Source organism: Lissotriton helveticus, chromosome 2_1, assembly GCF_964261635.1.
Source record: "Lissotriton helveticus chromosome 2_1, aLisHel1.1, whole genome shotgun sequence".
In the NCBI taxonomy this organism is placed as follows: domain Eukaryota; kingdom Metazoa; phylum Chordata; class Amphibia; order Caudata; family Salamandridae; genus Lissotriton; species Lissotriton helveticus.
The window spans coordinates 1,543,260,341-1,543,275,961 of NC_136059.1; the positions used below are offsets into that span (position 1 = coordinate 1,543,260,341).

Genomic DNA, 15,621 nt, shown 5'->3' on the forward strand with positions numbered 1-15,621 from the left:
CCTGCTGAAGCATGGGTCCAGGTGAGGTCTAAGAAAGTCGGGGCTGGGCATGATAGAGACCAATCGGTGTTTGAGACTAACTTGCAAAGTTCATTTCTCCTCGGTGTGACGTCATAAAATAAAGGAAAGGCCATTGAAAGGGTAAGACTTTATAAAGAAAAATTCTTGTGTAAAATTTCTCTTTACAAATGTTATTCTTATGCGATAGCTGCTTTACATCTCGGTTAACAATGCTAAACTTTGTGAGTTAATCATCACAGCTTTGTACAGCCAAATAGCATAACAATATTGCAAAGCGTCCACTTCAAAAGCTGCAATACATAAGAAGTTGAGATTCAGTACCGATAATCTATAGACATATCTTGCAAAAGTGATATAAATTAAATCGATAAAACACTTATGGCAAAGTTTTGCGTGATCATTTCTAGATGAAGCAAACTAGTCTGGTCATTAAGGTAGGTGGAAAGTTACCATTGTTCAGCAAACTCATCCTATGAGAACTATAAGGACATAATCTGTAAAGACGGGTTGAGACAGTTTATTCCAAAAATTATTTGTAGCTAGTTAACAACTATTCTAGGTTGTCCCTGTGCTTCTCTGATCAGGCAGAATTTGCATGGTAACCAGGGGTTCCTTTACGACTTTAAGGTTCCTAAAACTAATGCAATTGTTTCTTAACATTTCAAAACATTGACTGACAAATGAGTTGAAATAATCTGTTTGAAAAATAAGTGATATATCAATCATGGCGGAGGGCACTGAAGCCACTCATAGTCTCCTCATCTCGTTAAGGAGATACTGTGCATTTGTTAACATTGTACAAATCACTTTTAGAAGTTAATCACGAGAGTGAATGTCACAACAGCCATAATGAATTGGCACATAGGCCCTCATTCTAAATTACCTGCAACTCACGATTTGGGTGCAAACTCCTGTAGGAACCAGATTCAGGATTATAACTGGCGAAGCTGCGTGTACGATGTTTGCCAGGTAAAACCGGGCAAAAATCGAGCAAGCAATCGCCACACATTAGGAGTCTTCACACCTTGGAAAGTGGGAAAAAGTGCGATAACTATGCATTTTTCTAATTTCGTGATCTGAAACAAAAGCGTTGGGCTAACTGATCACTGTGTACAGTATTTACCAGGTGCCCAATTACCACCCAGATTGTCCAGGTCTCGGTCCCCAAGTATTAAATTACATTGAAAACATTAACCTTTTACAGCAAAGTTATGCAAATAGGCAATATCCGTGGGTTGTTTATTAGGTTGAGCCTGGACAGCGCATGCGCGGCTTCTGCGAGGCGTGCAGTATTCAGGGAGGGACTTGACGCTCTGCCCACTCTCCGCCCAAATTCTTTATTTGCTTGTGTCATTGTCCACTGTAAACTGTGGCTGTTCATTGGTCAATAGGCTTAGGAGTCCCTCCTTATACCCGCCTTGTCTCATTAGGTCGAGCCTAGAGCAGCGCGTATACGCTGCTCGCGAGACGTTTAGTAAGGGGCTTCAGAAAGCTCACCACGCGCTTTTGAGTGTTTGTTTATCGCACAGGCTGGTTCGGCAGCGACACACACACACACACACACACACACACACCTCCGGGCTACTCCCGCCGTGCATCAGCGCTGCCTGGCTTCCGCACAGGAGAGGGGCTGCGCGAGTGGAGGGAGGTCGTGATTAAATATACATATCTCCTCGGGGCTTTGTTCTGGGCGGAGCAGCAGCCGATGAATCAATTTAAGGTTCTGAACCTGGGAGCAGCCGAGCTACACTCACGTCGGCAGCATTTCTGAACAATTCAAAGAATACACGTATATTTCAAAAACGTGGATGTGAAAAAGAGATATGTGTGCTTGGGAGCGCTTGCGTGATGCTTTGAGGTATTTCAGTCATGGTTTTGTGTTGTTCACTCTGATCTCACTCTTACAGAGGCGTGAAATTAAGTAAGTGCCTTTAAGTGCAAGAGTGGCAATTGTGGTTTATTTGCAGAAATTAATTAAAACACTTGCATAACAAATAAAATAGTAAACAAGCATTGGCATAGCCAATAGGTCTCGCCTTTGGAACCTTATAAGTGTTTAGCCATGCAACACTTGATGTTGTTGCACCAAGGATATTGTGCTGGGTAACTAAACACCTATAAGGTCCCAAAGGCGAGACCTACTGGCTATGCCAATGCTTCTTTTTAACCTCCTATGGCGACACCCCGTTACAAGTGTTGTAACTCAGTAGGCTTTAATTACAACCTCCGAGCACTATTTTCTCAAATAGCTTTGTACTGCCTGCTGTTGCAGGCAGCGCACGCTCTCACCTAATGCTTTTTAAAAAACATTTATTAGCACGGGCACCAAACGCATTTGCAATGCAATAGGTCTCGCATTTGTGAGAGTTTAAGCTATTGGCATTGTAAATGACAATGCCTTTTATTTATGTGTTTTAAAAACAACACATAAATAAAAGGCATTGTCATTTACAATGCCAATACCTCAACTATCGCAAATGTGAGACCTATTGTATTGCAAATGCTGGTTTTTCAAGCCTTCAATAAGAATTGGAACTATGTGTTATAACATATCTTACTGTATAAGTGTAAGTATTACTTTTATTTGATTTCGTTAAAAATCGTAAAAGCATGAGAAAACACATTTTACATAATAATTAGCTAAGGTTAAAATCTATGAAGTATAGACGAGTAAAACCAATGTCCTTTCGCAAGCTTTGGTCACTGCAACAGTTAAAACGATAGAAATTTAAGAAGTTCATTGTGGTATGAAAAGAGCAGTATTTGATACCTGTACAGAAAGGGAGTGACCAGTCAGTCATATGCCTTTGCCGTGTGGACTATTGTCTTTTTTGTCCAGTTCTTTGGCTGCTATTTTCCAAAAGGTGATGGCTCGACATGACAGCTGAATTGACAGTCCACCAAGGCATTGTATCACTGCTGCTCTGCACGATCTCAATTGGTGCTTCCTAAAAATCTCGATGTTCCAGTAGCGCGGGGCAGATGCATAAAAGATGTAATAACGACTCTTCTCCTTGATCACACAGGCGACATTCTTTCGTTGGCCATGTAGACTTCCATTTCGGGGTTAAATCCTTTATGTGGAAGGAACCCAACCGCAACAGCGTCAAATGGTGCTTTTTGTGATGCGAGAAGTGTTCGGACAAGTACGGTTGAGGTTTCAAAAACTGGTATGATTGAATCACTGCCCATGCGTGATTTTTCTTAGCAAAGGCAGTTTTATCCGTTAGTAGCGAAGTTCGCTTTATTGCGCTGTTCACCATGTTTTTGAACCCGGAGTATGACGTTGTTGTATGCCATGCCTCTTCAAGATGTAAATCAGCGAGTGATTCTTTTAGGACTGCTGCAATGGAGTTTTTTTGCCTCGCCTGATTTTCGATTTCCTCCCAGCAGCAGTGGGCTAAAGTGTCGACTTCCGCTTGCCTCATCCGCCAATAATATTTTACCATCGCCCCTTGTCTTGCTGGTTTCTGATTTTTCAGCCCGTATTCCAATCGAACTTGTGCCTGAGAAATGTGTTGAGGAATTAAAAAGAGGCGCTTGAAAAAACTCGATTGGGCTAGATTTAAGGCGGCTGCATCTTTGGTATTCATAATTTCCGACCCATATGATATTGAGGGTAAAAATTTGGCTGCGATTATCTTAAGCAACTGGCCTGTTGGGCAACCTTTTAGCTTCTTCTGTAAAATTTTGAAAGCATACAGGAGTTGTTTTGCTTTGGTATTCCCTTGATCCAAATGTAGCTTGTATTTGAGTGAATGGTCAAGTTGGAACCCAAGGTATTTGTATGAGTCCACCTGGAATATTGGTTTTTCCTCCAGTTTCCAAGTGAATGGCGAGGTCGAGGATGAGGGCGAGGATCCAGATGTGATTAAGCTATCTGACATCACGGCTCCCCTTGGTCTGGTGCCTTTTCTATCTGGCCCCACCCATGACAAGGGTCACACTCTGGATCAGGTCTTCTCCACTGCACCGTTGGAGGACATAGAGCTTGTCCCGGTGCTTTGGTCCGACCACATGCTCGCTAGGTTCTGTATTCGTGGTAGAGAGAAACTGTATAGTACTGCGTCCAGACCACAGGGGTCTGCCTCTAGGGCACTCCATCTTGTGACTCCTGAGACTTTAGCTCAGGCCTTTCTTGAGCATCCGTGTCACCTCACGGGTGACTTAGAGCAGGATGTGGACTCCTTGCAGCTGTGGCTGACAGATAGGTTGAATGATCTTGCCCCTGTGCGGGTGCCTAAGGCCACTTTCAAACGGGTCTCTGCTCCGTTGTTCACGGAAGCATTATTCTCCGCCCGCCGCCAGTGTAAGGTGGCTGAGAGAGCTTGGCGCTCCCAGTATGACCCGGTGGCTAAACTTGCATACAGGACTGTGATCAAAGCCTATCACCGCGATATCCTTCGCGAGAAAAAGGACTTCCTGGCTAGAAGGATTGAGGCAGCTTCTAACTCCTGCAAGGAGATCTTTACGGTGGTAAGGGAGTTCATAACCCCTAGATCTCATCTCTCTCAAACCTCTCCCTCTGAGTCCTGGGCCTGCGATCTGGCTCAGTTTTTTACTAATAAGATCAAATTGATCCAGGACTCCTTCTTGGGGAAGTCAGTGGAAGTTCATCCCAGCTGTGGGGTTGGGCTAGACTCTGTGCCCATTCCTGACTCGGTTTTGTCAGTCTTCCCGCCTATTTCTCTCTGTACATCAAGGGCACTCTTAGCCAACCTTAAATCTGGGTCACCGCTTGACCCCTGTCCGGCCAAATTTTTGGCGAGGATGGCCGATGTGGTTAATCCACTGTTTAACCCTCTTCTGAACCGCTCTTTGAGGGAAGGGATGGTCCCGCAGGCCTGGAAGCGGGCCATGGTGATCCCCCTTCTCAAGAAGCCGGGGTTAGATCCTGAGGCGCCGGCCAACTATAGGCCTATATCGTTGCTTCCAGCGTTGGCAAAAATTACGGAAAAGCACGTTCATAGCGTGCTCTCCGTTTTTCTGGAGTCTAATAATTTGCTGCACCCGTCTCAATCTGGCTTCCGGCCCAATTTGAGTACCGAGACGGCGTTGTTAGAGGTGTCTGAGGCCATTAGGGAGATTCTTGATTCTGGAGGCAAAGCCATGCTTATTATGCTTGATCTGTCGGTGGCTTTCGACACCGTCCCCCATGAGGGGCTCCTCGCCAGACTTTCAAACATCGGTCTAAGGGGGACGGTGTTCAGCTGGTTTACATCTTTTTTAGCTGGCCGTCGACAAACGGTCTGGGTCCCCCCGGGTTCTGCTGAGATGCCGCCATTGGGAGTCGGAGTTCCGCAGGGTTCTGTGTTGAGCCCGACTCTTTTTAACGTCTTTATGACCCCGTTGGCGGCACTGGCGGAGTCTCATGGGGCCCAGATCGTTTCCTACGCCGATGACACCCAGCTTCTCTTCACATGTAGGAAAGGGGAGGATTTTGATGAAGGGAGAATTCGGGATTGTCTCGGGGTGGTGTTCAACTGGTTCCAGCGCAACTGCCTTAAATGTAACTCCGACAAGTCGGAGGTGTTGTTTTTTGGCTGTGCTGCGGACCCTGATTGGCATGCATGGTGGCCGACAGATATGTTTCCCCCAGCTCAGGCATCCCAGGTGGCTAAAAACCTGGGAGTTAAGATCGACAACAATCTGACTATGAGATCTCAGATTCTCGGCCTCACGGGCTCATGTTTTGGCATCCTTAGGATGCTCCAGAAGTTTCTTCCTTTGCTCTCTGAAGAGCACAGGAAGATAACGGTGCAAGCTTTGATAGGCTCCAGATTGGATTATGCCAACGCACTGTACCTGGGTCTTCCGGACTATTTATTGCAGCGTTTACAGGTCGTGCAGAATTCTGCGGCACGTGCCATTTTTGGCCTTCACAGGCGAGCCAGAGTGTCCGGTCTTTTACAGGCACTTCATTGGTTGCCTATCCTCAAGCGGATAATTTTCAAGGCACTGACCCTGGCCCATAAAGCGCTCTTTGGTCTTGGAGCTAAATATCTCCGACGTAGGCTTGCTTTCTATCGTCCTGTCAGAGCATTGCGCTCTAATTCTCTGTCTCTTGCTGTGGTACCTCGAGTCAGGAAGGCCCGGATTGGGGACGGTCCTTCGGTTTGAGGGTGCCCCAGCTTTGGAACGCTCTGCCACTGGCCTTACGTTGTACTTCTGATCTGTTGTCTTTTAGGAGAGGCCTAAAACGTGGCTTTTTACTCTTTAGTTGTGTTGTTCAGTTGTTCTCTGAGTACTTGTGTGTGTTATGTTTTTGAGCTGCCACGATAAAGCGCCGGGACACTCCGTTGGAGTAGCCGTTGCGCTATACAAAATAAAGTAGCCGTTGCGCTATACAAAATAAAGTTAACATAACATAACATATTCCTTTTGACCCTTTTTTGTGGTGACTGCTAAAGCATAATACCTTTGTTTTCTTAAGGTTTATTATTAATTGAGCTGAGGTAATATAAGATCCTAGTTGTGTCATTGAACGCTGCAGGCCTATTGGTGTTTGTGCTAGGAGCATAATATCGTCTGCGTATTGAAGGCTCCTGATCGGTGTTTTGCCTAATTTTGGTGGGTCGGTTTGCACTTGTTGGAGGCACTTCTCAAGATCAGCTGTGTAGATGTTGAATAAACAGGGGGCCAGCACACACCCCTGTTTTAGACCGTTTGATGTTGGGATCTTGTTTGTTATGGTGCGGCCATCTCCTTTCCTTATCTGCACCCACGTATTTGAGTAAAGATTGATTATTGCCTCCAGAAGTTTGGGTGGTGCCCCCCAGGTTCTCATTTTGGCCCACAACTTCTTTCTCGGAACCTTGTCGAACGCTGCTTTAAGGTCGATAAAGCATGCGTACAAGGTTCGAGATTTTGCGTAGGCTTGATTAGCTAGTAATGTCACAGCAGAAAAATTAGTAAGGGTGCCCATTCCGGCCCGAAATCCAGTTTGGGTGTTCAGTATCAGGTTTATGCGTTTGACCCACTCTTCTAAATCTGCCAAGAGATTTGCGGCATATATCTTGGCCTCCACATCGATCAGTGCAATCAATCTATAGTTCGCAGGGTCTGCACGTGAACCCGTTTTGTATATAGGATTTAAAATACTTCCTCGCCAAGAGTCGGGGATCGAGCCAGTTGTTAATGCATACGTAAACAATGGAGTTAGAATCCCAGTCCAAAATGGAGGGTCGTGCTGGAATAGTGCATTTGGCAGGCCATTAGGACCTGGTGCTCCCTCAGATCTTAAATTTTTTATAATTTTAAGAACCTGGTCTTGTGTAATCTGTAACGGAGGGTCTGGAGATTCTGACTTTTGTGTTTTGTACGTGGTTTCTGAAGTGGGAGCTTCCTGCTTTATAGCACCCAAGAGTGGGGTAGCGTTATATGTCTGATCAATATGGTCTCTCCAGGAATATTCCGTTATGTCTGAGTTAAAGTGCCTGTTCTTGCCATTTGTTAACTGGTTGATAACTTCCCAGAACAGCTTAGAGTCTCTCTGCTTACTGGCGTAGAGAAGTTTCGCCCAGAGATTTTCACTATAATCGTTCTTGGCGACCTTGATGTCTCTTTTTAGCCCTTTTCTTGTTTTTGAGATTAGGGCAAAGATGTCGCGATAGGGATCTGGGCCTCGGAGTCGGAGTTGTCGTAAATATTTGTTTAGTAGTCTTTTTTGATTCCTTAGGCTGTTCGTGAACCAAGCTGCCCCTACTGGTGTTCTACCTTTGTGTCCATCACCTTTTCTTGAGAATTCGTTGTTTAGGTCGTGAGTGAAGGATGCCCAAGCCTTTGGACACAATGGTTCAGTTTTGAAATTCCCGAGAAGAGTAATGCATGTAGCCATGATATCATCTATTTTCCCCTTGTTCCAAGTGAGTCGTTTTAGATTGTAACATCGCGTTGGTAGAGACATTGCATTGTCTGTTTTGGGATTTGCCATGCTTATAAGCAGGGTGAATGTTTGGGGGTAATGATCACTTTCAGCTCTCTCTTTTATTAAATAGTTTGCAATATATGGAATAATGTCCTGATCTGTAAATGTGTAGTCTAGGATTGAGCCTGATTTTTGAGTAACCCTGGTGTATGCTGGGGAGCCTTCTAGCGGAGCTTGACCGTTGAGCGCGCACAATGAAAGTTTTTTCAGCAGGAGTGCACATCTATGACCATGTGTGTTACTTCGTTTTCTTCATTGTGTGTAGCCTGTTGATTTTCCTTTCCTGACATTTAAAAGGTTCATGATGAAGTCTCCGGACAAGATGATGTTAACATGTGGATGCGCAAGTTTAAGGGTGGCTATTGTTTCTGTTAGTTTCTCTATCCTTGACATCTTTTGTTTGAATGAGGGATGCATGTAAATATTCAATATAATGATACTAAAAGAAGATGTAGCCACTAATTTGATACATGACATCCAGGTCGTGTCGAGATCTACTGCGGAGACTTCCCAAGAAAGGTTGGTCGAAACAAAGATGGAAAGACCTCCTTTTGCTCTGCCATATTTGGAATCCCTCTTTGCTGGGTTGAGATACTCTTTATATCCCACGATATATGTTGGATTTGTCTGCCAAGTCTCCTGGAGGATGAGTAGGTCATGTTGAGTTATGAATTCCAAGAAGTCTGGGTCTTCTAATTTTGCACTTAGGCAATTCACATTCCAAGAGCAGATGCTACAGTAATTAGCTGATTTTGGTGCTTTGGATGGGTTTATTCATGCGGTGCCGTAACTGGTTCCAGTTCGATTCCTCTGCCCGTGTCCCGGGGAATTGTCCGCTGCAGGGTGAGCGATGGTGATGGTAATTTTCCTACCGGTTTGAACTATGTCATTGCTTGGGCTAGGTTGATCCGGACCTTTCGCGCCTCTCAGCATACCCTTCTGTAGGTTTAGTAATTGTAACGGTGTTGGGTAACGGGGCGGAGCGAGCTTTTTTATCTCTATGCCCCATTTGGCAAAGGCGTCTTGTTGCTGCCAAATCTGCTCTGCGATGGAAATATCGGAAAAAGTTACTCTAGTGATTTCATGGCCCGTTGAGTCCGAGTTGTTTCTGAATTCTATACTTTCCAATTTACAGGTGTCTATATGACTCAGTGAAGGAAGTGCCTTAAATAGTTTTAATAGTACGCCTCTGTTGAGGATATCTTGAGTTCCCCTCGAGACATAGTGGGGGATAAATTCCAACTTAGTGTTATTGTCGGCCTTGTCCGGCCTTTGTTTGCAATCTGTGCTCATTTCACTTTGTTTCACCTCGGCAATACGCTTCGAGGATGTTCCACAAAATTGCTGTATGTTACGTGTATTTCTTAGTGGATGCGTATCCATGCCATTTGCCGGTGATGTCAGGCGACTTCCCAGATGGTATCTATTTGTTCAAGGTTACTCCCCTCCTCCTCATTTTCCCCTCCTTAGGCAGGTTGACTCGTTTTATGCTGGTTGCGGTAGATTCCATCGTACTAGGCCCTAGTGGGGGTAATGTTCTTATAGGTTGTGTGGCCTGAGTTGTTGAGAGCCGTTTCTTTCCCTTCTCTATAGGCTTAAATATGCTGTAGACTTTTGATATCTGGCAATTTTCCGTTGTAGATTGACTGAGATTTTAAGGTGATGGGCTCTTGAGTTGATGCGATCGGATGAGCCACTGGGCTTGCATTCTCTATAGTTATGTTTGTAGCATTAGCTTCGTATTGTGTCGCTTCTGGCTCTAGCGTCGTGTAGTTTATGTTTTGGGCCTGTCTTATATGTTTTCCCTTTCTGGCCTTTCTCAGGCGTTTTCTCTCTCGCTTGCTTAGAGGTGCCATGCTGTTTGTTTGGTTTGCCTTTCGCTCGTGACTGTGATCCGCTTGTGGAGCTGCCAAGGAGTGTCTCTTGTCCATAGTGTTTGATTGCTGTGGTGTGTTGGTAATACCCGATGTTTGGGCTGCGTTAATCTCTACGCCTCCTACATTTTCCTCCGTGCAAGGGCTCAGGCGGGCCTGATCCTCTTCCCTCTGTGTTTCTTTTGATCTCTCTGTTGATGAATTGGTTTTTGAAGGGGTAGCCCTAATAACCCCCAATAATTCGGTCATTATGGTTGGAACTGTAGCTAATTGGTCTATTATTTGGGCGCAATGGCAGTGATACGATTGAAAGGTTGTTTCTCTGTCTGCCTGCACCCTTGTGATCATTTCATTAAACTTTTGCAGCTTTTGTTCCACCCCCTGAACATAAATAGCAAGCGTGTTTAGGAGATCCACTTGGGTATCTAATTTATCTGCATGGTAAGTCATAGCTTTGCCAATGGTATCCAACGTGTCTAGCAGGTGTATCCATACTGTTGATGGTGGAGAGCTTGTTCTCTGATCCTGAAGGCGGTGGACATCTGGAGATGAAAAATCCAGTCCACCTGAAAACTCCCTTGATCGAGCCCTTCTTTGTGACAGTGGCATCGTCAAAGAATTATCAAGGTTCTTGTCCTTAAGATACTTGTCATCATGCTGATTAAAGGTCATGAGCTCATGACTATTTGGATGATGTGTTTCCAATAACCGATATGGCAAGGAGAATTGGTTCTGCTTGTTTGTGTGCATTTCTGCGCAAACCTGCTCTTTTGCAGATTGGGCCTCCTGCTGCTTATGTCTATTTCCGTGAGCCCTAGAGATGTTTGGGCTTGTCTGTTTTATTGGAATGGTCTCATTGTTACTACTGGGACCAGTTAATGACTGTTGAAGCTTCTGCAGCAGTTGTGTGTCTGACGAGAAAGGATTATTATGGATTAGTGCCTCCATTATCTTTGCATTGTGGCTTTGTCCGCTTTCTTGGAGCGCTGTGGGAGTTTGGAATTGCATGCCTTGAGCTTCAAAATCTAATGTGCATTGAATATCTGGTCGTTTCTCCCCCAAGTTCTTCTGTTGAGGATTTTCTGCTTTTATCGTTTGTATCTCGGAAGACGTTTGTTTCCGTTAAGTTTTGGACTTCTATGATTTTATTATTGGGGTTGGGATTTTTGTGATTTGAGCCTATAAGATCTGTTGAAGTATTGGGGTCGTTATGGGCTTTGGTTTCCTTATTTCCCTTAGTTGTTTTAGTTGCCGCGCTTAGGAAATCTGTGATCAATGACAATCTGCTGCTATTGGGGCATGAGTGGTGCCTTGATAGTGCTGGTGTGGCTGATGGAGTTCCTTTCTTGCCTCTGTCTTGGGCGACATGAGGGGCTGACTCTGACACTTTTGCTACTACTATGGGTGATTCGCTTCACACTTGCCGAACTGGGGGTTACTGATGTATCTTATTATATATCTTACTGTTCGCCTACCAGCAAAACGGTGTTGTCGGTCAGTCAACATGTATAGCAAAATTATAATAAGATGAAGCCATTATGAATGATCACATGCACTTTCCCAAAGCCAATACTGCGAGTCTGCCTTGTGAGAACTTCCCTTACACAAACAGCTGCTTGGATTCAGATCACTAAAGTACTTCTTTAGTCCATGTGTATTTATGTTAACAGTATGTTCGGTCAGTAACCTTGCTCCAGTATCCCTCTAACACCACTGCCAAAAACTCCTCTTCAGAAAGCGGAGTTATTTCTTCGGAATGTTCTCTGGTAATAGCAATTTGCTTTGGGTCATGAATATCAGTAACAGACCTTTAGCAGTTTCATAAAAGGCTAGCACTTTTTTACAGTCCCCTTTTCTCATCAATTGTCTATGTGTTAGCGTTTGGGTTGTCCCACAGTCCCAGCCAAATTACAAGTGAGCGCAAACCAGTGTGGTATACTCATCGCTAGGACGAAATTAAGTGCAGACTTTCAAATGAATGTTATATCGTGATTTTATTTTAGGGCAAGACGTGCTTGTCATTTCTTCCCTCAGACATTTTCCACTTTTACAATAGTTCATTTCGGCATTAAATTCACTTACAAGCCATTTAAAGGCAAAACTTCACTTATTTCATTTTTGGGTAAAACAGTGCCTGGGAAATGGGGGGGGGGTGCACTCTAAACTTTTAAAACAAGCATTTGCAATGCAATAGGACTCGCATTTGCGCTAGTTTGAGCTATTGCCATTGTAAATGACAATGCCTTTTATTTATGTTATGTTTTTTAAAACATAAATAAAAAGGCATTGTCATTTACAATGCCATCAGCTTAAACTCGCGTAAATGCGAGACCTATTGTATTGCAAATGCTAGTTATTCTAGCAATGGCCTTCTTTTCACCATGTCACTTATGGTATGGTTGAATGTTTGAAAGATCGTAGCTTATCCTTATTCTCTTTTTTCCTCCATTCTTCGTTCTCTGCCACACCCGGAAAATTTGTTTACCAGTATGATTGACATTGCAGAGCAAAATTTGGTCCTGCACTGTAAATCACACGGTCAGAGTTAAGCTGGCAACCGACTTGTCTTATCACTTGTTAGTAACTTGCGCAAAGTCTAAGCCTCCTCCACCCTACTTCTGCTTGGGTCTCATGGGTACGGGTGGGCCTCAGGGGTATGGGTAGGCCTGGCTTCCTGTTGCCATGTCATCTAAAAGATCGCCAGCGGGCTGTCCAGAAGAAATAACGACATATTGACAAAAGGTGTTGTTGGGGCATGTGACCTGCTGTACGAGCCGATCACAGTGTATTGATGAATGGGCAGAAAACAAATAGAGCCCTTCGGCTGGTGAGACAAACGAGCGCTGCTCTGCCCCTTCAAACCATCCTGAAGACTTGTTTGGAAATCGTGACATATATATAAGTGAAGACTTTGCAAGATATTTGACTTTTACATTGACTGACGTGTGTTAATGTGATAACCTTTAATTAAAATATGTATTTTTCTTTGGCTGATTGGAATTTAAGTTAACGTTTATGAGCTAGTATTAAAGTGATTCAGAATTAATTAGGTTAATTTCAGGTTTATTGCATAGCTTTGTTGTATTTTCTTTTTCGTCCGGAATTGACCAACTCTAACATGGTCACTACATGCGCAGGACGCTAGCTCTTGACAATGGAGTGATTTTCTGCCTGTCTTTCTGTTTCCACTGTAGTGCCTTGTTATGACAGAAGTGCTTTAACAGCTGGAGCTCTTTAGTCACCTGAGGGAGAGTCGAGGAAGCTCTGGGTATCTCTACGGTTGGGGCATACCACATCACTCGTCTTCTTGGGGCTTTGTTAAGCACCGGAAGGACTTCGGTTTCTGCGAGTTAATTTACTAGCAGCAAATGTTCTGGAAGGGCAGAGTGGTGGATTTTCTGGCTGGACAGTCTTTTACGCAGCTAGGAGACTGTGGGTTGCGAGTGCTGTGAGTGGAGCATGCACCCTTCACGAGCTGCGAAGGGGACAGCGAGGAGTGGGGTTGTCATGCGTTGGGTCAGTGTGTATGTGGACAGTGGCTGCAACAGAATCTGCCCATCTATGAGCTCTGCTTACAGGGGTTGTTGTGCTCGCCTTGCTTCATGAATTTGAGCAATCTGGACAAAGGTAAGTGTATATCAAAGCAGGGTGTTATGGGAGTATCGTTGGAGAGGTGTTGGCATCGCTGGACAGGCGGAGGTATGACTTGGTGCTGGCGCAGGAGAAAACATTCAGAGTACTAGTGCAGAGTGGCAGATTGACACGTTCCTTGCTGTGCACCAAGAAAATAGTGCTCACTGACCATATAAAGCACACCCTTTAACACACAAGTAAAACGTCCAGTCCTTGTGGGAGGTTACAAATGGAGATAAGGCGTCACCAAGGAGGGACTACTAAGCCTATTTACCAATGAAAAGCTATGATTTAGGAAGGCGGATAACAGTAGCCATTTGAAAAGATGGGTGGGGAAATGGGCAGAGCCTGTATAAGCTTGTATTCTAGACCCAATACAGCATGCCTCGCAGAGCGAGCAGTGCATGCGCACTGCCGCTAGGCTCGACCTAAAAACTGGTTAATGGTGGAGACTGTGTCCTACGGGCCCGGAGAATGGGTGCGACAATTGAGGCAGCCAAGGAGTGCATGAGGATATTTGATCAGGAAAGATGTTGGGGCTTTAAGGGCTTAAAGGATGGAGTTATTAGAATTTAGTGAGATACTGAAGGCAATAATCACGGTATTTTGTCATGTCTGGTCATGAATCGACAATGCAATGGGTAAAGCTATGTGTGAATATAAACCTTGGGGTGGAGTTCTGGTTGGAAGATGTGCAGAGGGGCCATGATTGAAGCAGATTCCGACACCTTGATGTAAAACCATAATCTTTTACAATTAATATTGAAGTAAGGTTTTGTCCGCGATTTTACTGTGAAGACCTGCCTTGCCCTTAAGGCCAGGTTTACACTAGGCCAACATTACAAATAAAATAAAATGATTCCCACATTTGGTATTACAATTCACTTATCTGCTTCTAATTTCATTTTGGTTTATATTCTTCTTAGATTACCACATAGGGATTTTCATTCTCAGAAAAGACCAAATTAACAATGGAAAAAAAAAATTTAACCGATAGCAGTAACTTTTCACTTTGAATCCGCTAACAATTTGGTTACCCAAGGCTCCAAGGAGTCCAATCTTATGAAAAAGTTTGTAAGCCAGTACCAATATATGTCCCCTTACCAAGGTCTCTCTATGCAGCCAGATACACTATTCCCATTCTCAAGCGTGGCATTTGAAGAAAACAATGTTTACAACGACATTGGTTGAAGTATGCACTGTCTATCACCTGATCTCCCTGACTTCATGGTCGCCGGATTTGTCCATTGGGGTTGCTTTTCCTGTGTGAATAAAGTACCACCCACCCCAGTGTGCTGATATCAGTTTTCCGAGGAATATGTTTGCAACCTTGGCAGCCCCGGTGACCTGACACCAGGGGAGGGACTCCAACATGAAGAGTTTCCTTCACCCTCCAGGTCTGCCGCCAATTGCCTGGCATGTCCCAGGTGGGCAAACAAAAATCCCATGGTGCACTGGAACGGTCTCCTCTGTCCATTCATTTTGCCAGACAGCACAGAAGCAGTACAACACTCCTGTGACAGAGGTTCTCTAGTTTCCCAAGTCGGGCATGGAAGTCTAAACCTCTCCCCCACCCAGTCCTATGCTTTCACCATGGTTTCAAAGTAGTGTGGTTTACAGTTCACTTACAATTTAGCATGATAAAACAGTACATAGTCAAAATGTATAGTCCGAAATTTAGTTGTAACTGTCAGAAAAGAGTTACATTGTAGTTGGACCCACTTGGTATAGTCGGAAAGAGCATAAACACAAAAATTGGTACGGCGGCAGCTTAAGAGCAAACTAAGTGGTGTACTCTATACTTTCATTTATTGTATTGTGTTCTTATATAGCGCTGCTATCACCCTACGGGTATCTTGGCGCTCAAACAAGAATCAACGATTATCCTACAGTTGCAGGTTAGAGAAAATGAACTAGCCCCGAGGGAATAGTAAGGTCTTCAATTCCTTCCTGAATTTCAACAGGCAGCTAGCCACCCTGAGGTCCTGTGGCAGCCCATTCCATAATTGTGCAGCTGCCACATTGAAAGTCCTGCCTCCCATTCTAGACCGTTTAAATCTAGGGACCTGGAATAGGCCAGTGTTAGCAGACCATAGTTGTCTAGGGGGCTCGTACCAATTACATTTATCCTGCAGTGGTAGAGGACCCTGAACCGCCCTAAAGACG

The 15,621-nt window shown here is 44.4% G+C and overlaps 1 protein-coding gene across 3 annotated transcripts in view; it reads right to left on the bottom strand.

Moving 5' to 3' along the window:
- GSR (glutathione-disulfide reductase) overlaps positions 1 to 15,621 on the bottom strand; it is a 203,972-nt gene that overhangs the window by 133,293 nt on the left and 55,058 nt on the right. The gene's annotated exons all lie outside the window — the stretch shown is intronic.